Raw genomic sequence first — 11,969 nt, 5'->3', positions numbered from 1 at the left:
TAGCCAAAACTGGTCACATGGTCTTATTTTGATTAAAGGTGATGAGGGATGGTGGTCCTGACTGGAACCCCTTCCCAATAATAATTCCAAACCATGAGAAAAGTCAGTGAATTATTTGGTGGTCTGAAAAGCCCCCTCTGTCACCATCTAACCTTCTGGTCACTGAATATGCAAGCACGGCCTGTATGAGGTTTCTGTTACTTCCTAATGAATTACCACAGACCTACAGCCATAAAACCACTATATCAAATTTTCTGTAGGTTCAGGAGCTCAAGTATGGCCTAGTTGGATTCCTTGTTCAGATTCTTGCAAGACTGAGGAGGATCAAGGATCAGTTCTCATCTGGAAGCTCATCTCAAGAAGGGTCTACTTCCTTGTTCTTGCAGGGCATCGGTGAAATTCATTTGCTGTGGGAAAAGGATTCACAGGACTTCGCTGGTAATCCAGTGGCTAAGACTCTGATTTTCCAAGACAGAGAGCCAGAGTTCGATCCCTGGTTGGGGAGCTAGATCCCACATGCTGCAAATTAACCCAATCCTTCATAGAAGCCTCCTTCTTTAAAAGCCAGCAGTAGACTGAGAGAGATTCTAGAATGTGTCTGTAACATAATAGTCATGTAATATCATAACAATGGGAGGAACGTCTCGTCACTCTTGCCATATAATGTAATGTGATTATGGTACTGGAACTTCATCACCTCTGTTCTTGGTTATTGATAATTGCTGTTGTTCTATTTATCAGAAGCAAGTTATCAATCTTGTCCACACTCCAGGGAGGGAGATTATTAAAGAATGTAAATACCAGAAGGGGAAAACCATGAGGGCCACCAAACATAAGTCCTCAACCACAGAATACATTCAGCTTGACCCCACTGAAGAAAACCAAACACTTCATTCAGTCACTCCATCTTGCTTAAAGTACATCATTTCTAGATTAGGTAGTCTTTTCCATCTGTACGGAATGCAGCTACTCTGCATCCAACAAAAATATAAGTTGTCTGCTCCCACACAATCACAAGAAGGCAAGTTTGAATAGGCCCAGATGACTGCAATAAAATATTTGCTTCAGTAATTGGAAAACTAGAAGGTCTATAACAAGTACTGGTCAACAGCAGTTATAGGATCCTACTGGGTGGACAGTATGAAGATTGTCTGTCCTGAGAGTGGCAGCATTACTTGACCAAGTACTGCTTCTCATCTCTAAGTGGAGCTGAGACTTCCTTAAGCCATCATCAAGCTCTATACCCTGACTGCTGGATTCCTCCTATTCCAGTACATGTCGGATATATTTGAAGTGGGTATGGATTATCTTGGAATCTCTTTTGTGTATAAGAGGATGTCCAGTATTTTCTATTGCCCTCAACTACTTGAAGGTTATTTGTTTTTTAAGAAATACTTTTTGTTCAATTTCTTAGTAAGATGCTGATCTATTGGCTTCCAGGTGGTACCATGTACCAGAAACCACATCTAAACTCCTTCCCTAAGTAAACTTTTTAAACTAGTCTTTACTTTTCCTGTTCTTCATCCATAACACCTTGTACCTTAAACTTCCTTCTCTCTCTCTCTTTGGCTAATAGTAACTTTAAACTATTGGGATTGAGTAAGAAGTATGCATGCTTGCATTCTAAATTGCTTCAGTTGTGTCCAAATCTTTGCAACCCTATGGACTGTAGCCTGCCAGGCTCCCCTGTCCATGGGATTCTCCAGGCAGGAATACTGAAGTGGATAAGAAGACTATACCCTTAATCTGGTAGTGTTGCCACTCAGTTGTTTAGTTATGTCTAAATCTTTTGTGATTCCATGGACTGCAGTCCTCTAGGCTTCTCTGTTCATGGATTTCCCAGGCAAGAATACTTGAGTGGGTTGCCATTTCTTTCTCCAGGGGATCTTCCTGACCTGAAGATCAAACCGGTGTCCCCTGCATTGGCAGACGTATTCTTTACCACTGAACTGTTGAGGGAGGCCCTAATCTGCTATGTGTGTATATCTATGTATATATATATAGATATAAATATTGCAGTGCTGGATTCTATGAATTCTAATGGGTCTTTGTTACTCAAAGTTCTTCTCAGCTTTATTCCCAGACACTTTAAGTTTAGAAGAAGTTGACTTTCTTTCCAAGTCAAGGTGTCAAATTGTTATTCTTCTGTTGTGTGTGCTTGTGACCCAATTGATTCTTTCCTGAATTAATTTTCTTTTACATACTTTGGCATATCAATAACTGCTATTATACATTACTGATATTATGTTTTACCAGTTCTTCCCTTGGGCTACAATCTTCTCAATGGAACATGCTCACCATCTTTCCAGCCCATAGCATCTGTTTCCTTGCCACTCACTAAGCTACAGATGCATTGAGATGCATTTTCTTAGGCAACTGCCTATTTCTGGCACCATGTATTCAATCAGCCACAGTCTGATCAAGAAATTACAAGTCATTCTGAGTTGTATATAAAATATTACTTAATACAGAGATTTAGAGGCTTATACAATTATTGAGATAGTTGAGGGTATTGGGATCAGCATTTTTCTGTATGCATTTATGTATTACTTGGCAAGACTCAGTCTTCTTCCAGATAGTGTTAGTGGCACTGAGTGGAAAAGACAGAATTGTTTGGCACATCATAAGTATTTAATTAGTAACAGAGCCATACTTCCATCCCAGAATATTAGGGATGAATTTAACTATTATGATTTATGCAATTGGGTGTAGAATTCTATTCAATAAATATCTGATATGAAGAGAATGATGAGGAATTAAAGACAGAATTGTATTTTTTGTGATTATTGTACAACAAGTCTTTGGTATTTCTATGAGAGCATGTTTGTATTGATGTATTTTTGCCAAGGGGGAATGAAAACATTCATGATCTCATCTTAAACCTTTTCATACCTAATGAGCCAGAGGGAAATGTTCATTGCTTTGTGGCCAAGCAGTGTTATTCAACTAAACAGGAAAATAAAAAGAAGAATAGCCCGAAGGTATATCGAAGATTTGAGAGCCCAAACTGACAGAGATCACCACTCAGCCAACCTCATAGAGAAGGAAATCACTTTTATGTTCTTTCCTATCTATAGAAATATGATTGTAATTCAGAGTTTGAATGACTCTGCCACTTAAGAGCTGTGTGATCCTAAGGAAACTACTTAAGATTTAAACAAGTTATCCATCTAAGATGGAAAATTCCCTTATCTCAAAGGCATAATGGGAATTAAAGGGAAATCAATATTAATAAAATGAATGTTCAATAAAAGGTAGATGATTTTACATTATCACAGGATGAAATGAAGAGAGGTAAGAAAAAGAGAGAAATGAAAAGTAAAGAGAATGAGAAAAAGATAAGAAATAAAAGGGAACAGACAATACGAGAATAGGATATTGTAAAGCTAAAAAGTAAAATGAGTAGTGTTCCTAGCAAGTAGACCAGAGATTGACTTCTGAGCCCCTTACTTGTTGATGGATTCTCGTATTGTTTGTGTATTTAGTTGTCCTCTCTAATATTACTTTGCTTCAATTCACATCAATATTGAACATCTGCTGACCAAGGACTGTGCATTTTGCCAGGCATTATGAGGTAGGTGGTGCTGAGGGGACTCGAGACAGATAGTGTGGGCAACTCCAAGAATGCCACCAGGGCAATAAGAGAGACACCACCTTGAACATGGTGAAAGTGAAGTCACTCAGCCTTTCTGACTCTTTTCAACCCTGTGGACTGTGTCCATGGGATTTTCCAGGCAAGAATACTGCAGTGGGTTGCCATTTCCTTCTCCAGGGGATCTTTCCAAACCAGGGATAGAACCTGGGTCTCCCACATTGCAGGCAGACAGTTTACCATCTGAGCCACCAGGGAAGTCTGTGAGTAGATCTCAAACATAGAAAAGAAGTTACAACAGGAATGAAATGTGGAAGGGTTATTTTTTCTTCATTAATCGAGTACATAATCTCAATAAGATTGCCAGCATGTGGAAGCTATCATCAAAAGATCCACTTTTCCATAGAGTTATAAAACATATTGTTGTAACTATAAGCTGCTGAGAACTTTCAATTTCTGAACACTAGATACTGAAGTCACTGCCAATCACAAAATTAAAAAGTACAGATTTAGAATGCTATTGTATTTACTTCAAAGAATAGAACCTCATCAGTTCCTAAAGAGCTGACAAAGTATTTCCCAGTGGTTTCAAGGTATTTGTTAAATTACAATAAAAAGTCATATTTTAATAAAATTCCCCATGAATTCCTCAGAAAAATATTCAAGAAAGTTTATTAACACAATCAAAATTATTTTGTTTCCAAAACAGTTGGTAAAAATTAGGTTTTCATTCTGAACAGACTTAGGTTCAAATTCTAATTTTTTTTCTATTTTCTTATTTGAATTCGCTGATATTTTACTTAAACTTCACCTGTAAAATATGGTAGAAAATGGTGACAAAAGTGTTGAAAATGATAATAACTGCATGGAACACAACTATTACACTGTATATGCTCGATAAACAGTAGATTTTACTGCTAGGAGAAGTCGGTAACAGAGGATGAGATGGTTGGATGGCATCATCAACTCAATGGACATGAGTTTGTGCAAACTCCGGGAGCTGGCAAAGGACAGGGAAGCCTGTGGGGCTGCAGTCCATGGGGTCGCAACAGACAAGACTGAGAATATATGCCCTAGTGGTGCCCTAGTGACTCAAAAGACCTTTCTTGTGTGGTTCCTGACCTACTTACATTCCAGATTTTAAGAGAGAGAGATCCTTGATTCTCTAATTAGCACCAGATCCTAATTTCTAAATTCGGGAAAGTTAGAGTTCACAAGAGATGGAAATGCCTAGTTTAAGTTCTGGGTTTTACCATAGTGAATTTACAGTTTCATGTCTTATTAAACTCTTTGTTCCTCAAAATCATTTGTAGCATATGGATGCAATGCCCATTTCCTACCTGTGGCTGTAGCATCAGGATTAAATGGGAAAATGTAAAGGAGAGCCCTTTATAAACTGTAAAACATTATACCAACATAGTAATTATCCTCCAAAATTATATCATGCCCCAATACAGTGAGTGATGAATATGTTTGTTGAATTAATTTATTAATTAGTTAATAATCAAAGAATTAGTCTATTTTGCCTCCAACCCCTCCATCCTCAACCAGTGAAGCAGTTTCTGTGAAACCAAAATCTAGACCCAAGAATGCTGAGAAACTCCCTTAGAGCTTTTCATTTTTTTAATACCAAGAATTTAAAAATATTACTTAGAATGCTATTTCATACATTTAAATATACATTCACAGTGGGAAGGGATATGGTACTGAAGAATAGATTAAGAGCTGTGGTAAAGCTGCTAATTGCCTACACAATATCTATGTTGCATCTTATCAAACAGCCTCTGAGCATTGTCAATGTAATCAGTTAAATGAAGACTCTCATACCCCCTTGCACATAGAGACGGACAGTGACATATAAGTAGAGGTCGAAAGTTCTTTAAAGACATTGACTCAGCTGGCAAATATCATTTTCGTCCTTCCCTCATTTTCTTTCTTCCTTCTTGAAGCACTGATATAAATCCAGAGCACCAGTTACCCGTGAAAAAAGCTTAAGGTTGAAAATCCAAGTGCTAAGAAACAGAGCAGAAAGACAGAAGGCGCTCAGGAGTCTGATACTACTGTGTCTCCTATGAACAGACAACTTCTGATATTGGTGTTTTGTAAAAGAAAAATAAGCCCTTATTTGGCTTGCTGCTGCTAAGTTGCTTCAGTCGTATCCAACTCTGTGTGACCCCATAGACGGCAGCCCACCAAGCTCCCCCGTCCCTGGGATTCTCCAGGCAAGAACACTGGAGTGGGTTCCCATTTCCTTCTCCAGTGCATGAAAGTGAAAAGTGAAAGTGAGGTCGCTCAGTCATGTCAGACTCTTAGTGACCTCATGGACTGCAGCCCACCAGGCTCCTCCATCCATGGGATTTTCCAGGCAAGAGTACTTAAGCCACTGTAATTTCAGATCTCTGTCACTAGAAACAAAATATAATTCCTAACTCTTATAAGAGACTCATTTTTTTCAAAGTTTTGCATAGCAGTTAAACAAAAAAAAAAAAGAAATGCCAAGTTAATTATTTTAATAGTACAGAAGTGTTAAAAGTGTTTGTTGCTAGAGTCGTGTCCAACTCTAGCCTGCCTGGCTCATGTGCCCATGGGATTTCCTAGGCAAGAACACTGGAGTGGTAGCTATTCCTTTCTCTAGGAGATCTTCCTAACCCAGGGATCAAACCTGTGTCTCCCACATTGCAGGCAGATTTCCTACTGTCTGAGCCACCAGGAAAGCCCCATTTAATAACCTATTTCAATAAAATATTAATCTAGGACATATCAGTAAGTGAAATAAAGAAATATAAATAAAACAATCACCACATAATATTTACTAAATATAATGTTTCTCAAACTAGAATTTAAATTTTATTTAAAATATTACTGTGCCTTAAAATTCTGTTCTCTTCACTGGATTGCATGTGGGAAATAATGCAATGAAATGTATGAAAAATATTCTAAAAGTTTAATTGTGGTCAGCTCTGGATAGTAAAATTACGAGATTTTTTTTCTTCCTCTTTTGAATATGTTTTTCAAAATGTTCAAACTGAGAATTATAAAATCATAAGTTCAGTTCAGTTCAGTCGCTCAGTCGTGTCCGACTCTTTGCGACCTCATGAATTGCAGCACACCAGGCCTCCGTGTCCATCACCAACTCCTGGAGTTCACTCAGACTCACTCACGTCCATCAGGTCAGTGATGCCATCCAGCCATCTCATCCTCTGTCGTCCCCTTCTCCTCCTGCCCCCAATCCCTCCCAGCATCAAAGTCTTTTCCAATGAGTCAACTCTTCACATGAGGTGGCCAAAGTACTGGAGTTTCAGCTTTAGCATCATGCCTTCCAAAGAAATCCCAGGGCTGATCTCCTTCAGAATGGACTGGTTGGATCTCCTTGCAGTCCAAACCACAGTTCAAAAGCATCAATTCTTCGGCACTCAGCCTTCTTCCCAGTCCAACTCTCACATCCATACATGACCACTGGAAAAACCATAGCCTTGACTAGATGGACCTTAGTTGGCAAAGTAATGTCTCTGCTTTTGAATATGCTATCTAGGTTGGTCATAAAACTATACATAAAAATATTTGTCTGTCTCATGTTATGAAAATTGAAGAAAGTTAAATAGTAGGAAGCTCAGAGCTGGCATTTTCTACCCACTCTTCTTACTTTCATGGCCTTTTCAAGTTTCTAAGATGAATGTGAGTGCATGCTAAGTTGCTTCAGTTGTCTCTGACTCTTTTTTGACCCTATGGTTGTAACCCACGGAGGAGCCTGGTGGGCTGCAGTCCATGGAGTCGCTAAGAGTTAGACACAACTGAGCGAATTCACTTTCACATTTCACTTTCATGCATTGGAGAAGGAAATGGCAACCCACTCCAGTGTTCTTGCCTGGAGAATCCCAGGGACAGGGAAGCCTGGTGGGCTGCCGTCTATGGGGTCGCACAGAGTCGGACATGACTGAAGTGACTTAGCAGTAGCAGCAGGCTCCTCTGTTCATGGTATTCTCCAGGCATGAATACTAGAGTGGGTTGCATGCCCTCCTCCAGAGGATCTTCCCCACCCAGGGACTGAACCCAAATCTCTTAAGTCTCCTAAACTGGCAGATTAATTCTTTACCACTAGTGCTGCTTGGAAAGCCCAAAGATGAGTATGTTTTGAAGTACAGGAAAATAATTTATTATACATTATAGAAGAAAATATACAATAAAATATTAATATTTTATTTATATTTAATCTTTTTTCCATTGCACATATGTATACACACATCTATTTTATATTTTTTATACTTTTATATAGCGATTTTCCAATTTTTTCTGCTTCAAAATATTTTCATAATATTTCTTTGATTGCATATGCCATTACTTACTTTAGTATTTTTCCAGATATATGACTGTGATAGAATTTTCACTATTACAAATAGCAATCCCATGAGCAGTTTGTATCTAAATATTTTTCTGAATCTCAAGATATTTCTTTATGATAGACTCCCAGACATAGGAATACTGAATTAATGGATGTAAGCTTTTAACCTTTATGAGATATAGCTAAATACCTGCCTATGACTGTTTTAAATTTTTATAATCTTTGCATTTGTGTGTAGGCTCTTTTTCATACAGTAACTCAACTTCTCAAAGCTTCAGTTTCTTCAACCATAAGGCAGGGTTAATACTGCCTCATGAAAGTGAAAGTGAAGTTGCTCAGTCATGTCCGACTCTTTGCGACCACATAGACTGTAGCCTACCAGGCTCCTTGGGATTTTCCAGGCAAGAGTACTGGAGTAGGTTGCCATTTCCTTCTCCAGGGTATCTTCCCAACCCAGGGATCGAACCCGGGGCTCTCACATTGTAGGCAGATACTTTACTGTCTGAGCCACCAGGGAAGCCCTAATATTGCCTCATAGTTTAGGGCAAAGATGCCATGAAATTATTCTCCCATAGGATTTCACACAGTGCTCAGCACAGAGCAGAGGACCAGCAGCGATCATTTTCTCACCCTCTTCCCTGGAAGATAACTATGTCTGCTGAAATTTCACTTTTCCACCCCTAATGCCTTCTGCAACTCATTTTTCATCCAGCCATCAGCAACACTCCTCTAGCTCTGTTGTTTTGTAGCTCTGCCTTTCTTTTTACATTTCTTATTCCCGGTCACATTGCCTGTGTCCCATCTATATTAGAAAGAGCTTATCTTATTTCTGCACTCTATAAATAACAGACTGTTGATAAGAATAATAATGGAAAGTCAGACTGCAGTAGAGCAGAATCAGGAGGAAATAAGGGTAACACTGAGTGAACTGCAACAGGAAAGAAAGGATGCATGGTGGATAAATGATTCTATACTCAGAGGTGATGAACGCCACCAAGCAACAACTATGCCAGGAAAACACAAAAAGGGTCAATGGGAATAAGGGGGAGTGAAAAGAAATCAAGGAGTATTGAGAAAGCCAAACAGGGCACAAAAGGACAGCTTTTCAGCTAAGAAAGTAGAAAAATGGAAGTGGGCATGGATTGGGGGATGAAGACAAAGAGGCAGGAGTGGGGGAAGATGGAGCCCATTATGAATGCCTTTCAGGCACAAAAGGAAGACACAATCTGGGAAACAGCCAGTAACTCCAGCAAAGGCAGAATGGCGCTGATAAGGTATTGATATCTGAGTCCAAAGGAAGCCAGATAGAATTTAATCACCTGAAGATGGGCAGAAAGGATAAGAGTGAGTATTAAAAATTGATGTTTAAAATCAACCACAAACACACACAACATTGGTGACTGTTTGGTACCTGGTCTGATGTTATTTGAACAACAAACAATTTGGAAAAATAACTAAATGTTCAAAATGAGTCCAGCTTTGAGTTATATCTAATCTTTGTTGTGGCCTTTGGCCCCTTGCTGCCTCTGTGAGGCATGATTTCAAGCTTTTATCGGTGACTCCTTCTTCTCTCCCTTAGGGTGAGTCCATCAACAAAGTTCCGGTGGATCCCTCTATTCCCAAACTGGCCGCCTGATGGGTCTTCCTGAAGCATGGCTTGGGGAATGGCTCTCCAGTATCCCCAAACCTTCAATGCACTGCCAGCTCAGCTGAGCCCAAGTTCTGGCACAAAGATCTCCACCAGGTAGCACCAACTGATCTTTCCAACTGGACTCCCTATTCCTGGTAAATTGTCTTAGACTCTGGAGTCTGCAGACCTTTCACTTTTTTGTAGGTAGATACCTTATTCTCTGGTACTTGAGTACACTGAGAAGCAGAACCCAAAGGCCAGGTGAAGGACTTCTTAAGCCATTTGCCCTAAAGAAAAATGATGACTCATTATGGTCGCTTCATATGAATGATCTTTTAAGAGCCTCCATGACATAAATGGAAAGGAAATAAAACAAAGAGGGGGTATATGCATGTGTATAGCTGATTCACTTTGCGGTACACTAGAAACTACCACAATGTTGTAAAACAACTCTACTCCAATAAAAATTGATTAGAAAACAAGCAAAATAAAATAAAAATAAGAGCTATAACACTGATCCTTCTTGTAAGTGCACATGCACATATCTTTACAATTTTCTTTTATTGAAGTTCCTTCATAGCTCAGTTGGTAAAGAATCTGCCTGCAATGCAGGAGAACCCAGTTCGATTCCTGGGTTGGGAAGATCCCCTGGAAAAGGGACAGGCTACTCACTCCACTATTTTTGGGCTTCCCTGGTGGCTCAGCTGGTAAAGAATCCGTCTGTAATGTGAGAGACCTGGGTTCCATCCCTGGATTGGGGAGATCCCCTGGAGAAGGGAAAGGCTACCCAATCTAGTATTCTGGTCTGGAGAATTCCATGGACTGTATAGTCCATGGGGTCACAAACAGTGGGGCATGACTGAGTGACTTTGACTTCACATAGCTGATTTGGGCTTCCCAGGTGTCTTAGTGGTAAAGAATCTTCCTGCCATGCATGCAAGAGGCACAGGTTCAATCTCTGGGTCAGGAAGATCCCCTGGAATAGTCAACCCCCTCCAGTATTCTTGCCTGGAAAATTCCATGGACAGAGGAGCCTGGTGGACTACAGTCCATGGGGTCACAAAGAGTCAGACCTAACTGAACAAGTGAGCATGTAGCTGATTTACAATATTTTGTTAGTGTTAGGTGTGCATCCAAGTGATTTGAGTGGGTGCATGCTCAGTTTCTTCAGCCATGTCTGACTGAAAGTGACTCCATGGACTAACTTGCCAGGCTCCTCTGCCCATGGGATTCTCCCAGCAAAGATACTGGAGTGGGTTGCCAAGTCTTCCTCCAGGAGCAAAGTGATTTAGTTACCTTATAAAATCCTCACAGCAACTTCATGAGGTAGAAACTGCTTTCCTCATTTATCAGATGAGGTGGGAGCAATTATCTTCCTTTTATCACTGAGGAGTTAAATAATGCACCTCAAGTACATGGAGTTAAATTCCCCACCAGTCTTTGCAGCCCTCTTGCAAAGTCTACACTTCAAAATTAAGCATTCTCTTTTTGTTCTCTAACTATTTGGTTCTTGAAATGTTCTTCCTGGATCTTTTATCCTGGTATTATGACCATTTTGGTCTGATTTCCTTCTTGTAGAGTCTTTAAAATTGGTATCATCATATTCTGTTTTGCACTATTGAGCTCTGTTCTCAAATAACCCATGCAATTCACCTGTGGGAGGTAGGGGGAAGGCAGGCAGTCATGGGTTCATGTTCTCTTTGCAAATGGAAGAACTTGGCAATAATATTCTCCAAGAATTTGAGGTCTGAAAAACCTTAAATTCAGTCTCAATTGTGCCACTTTCTAGGCTGGGTATACTTAAGCAAGCCTTGAAAATGATCTGAGCTTCAGTTTCCTTATCTCTAAGAAGGGGATTCCAATATTCTTCCTTTCTATTCCCCAGGGTCATTGGAAGGCTTGAATTATGGGATGAATGTGAAGGTCATTTATAAGCTATAACACACTGCACAAATTTTCAGAATGATTATGACATGATTTTCTCTTAGCCATTTTGTGCCTCTTAACCCAGGCTCAGACTAGAACTGTCATAATCTTTGATTGGTCCTCTGAATCACTTCAGTTCAGTTCAGTTCAGTTGCTCAGTCGTGTCCAACTCTTTGCTACCCCAAGAACCACAGCACTCCAGGCCTCCCTGTCCATCACCAACTGCCAGAGTTTACCCAAACCCGTGTCCATTCAGTCGGTGATGCCATCCAACCATCTCATCCTCTGTCATCTCCTTCCCCTCCCACCTTCAATCTTTCCCAGCATCAGGGTCTTGTCCAATGAGTTGGTTCTTCCCATCAGGTGGCCAAAGTATTGGAGTTTCAGCTTCAACATCAGTCCTTCCAATGAATACCCAGGACAAATCTCCTTTAGGATGGACTGGTTTGATCTCCTGAATCATTTAGCTCTTAACAAATACC

The sequence above is a fragment of the Oryx dammah genome, unplaced genomic scaffold (assembly GCF_014754425.2).
Source record: "Oryx dammah isolate SB20612 unplaced genomic scaffold, SCBI_Odam_1.1 HiC_scaffold_3, whole genome shotgun sequence".
In the NCBI taxonomy this organism is placed as follows: domain Eukaryota; kingdom Metazoa; phylum Chordata; class Mammalia; order Artiodactyla; family Bovidae; genus Oryx; species Oryx dammah.
Note: the sequence above shows the minus strand (reverse complement) of the source record.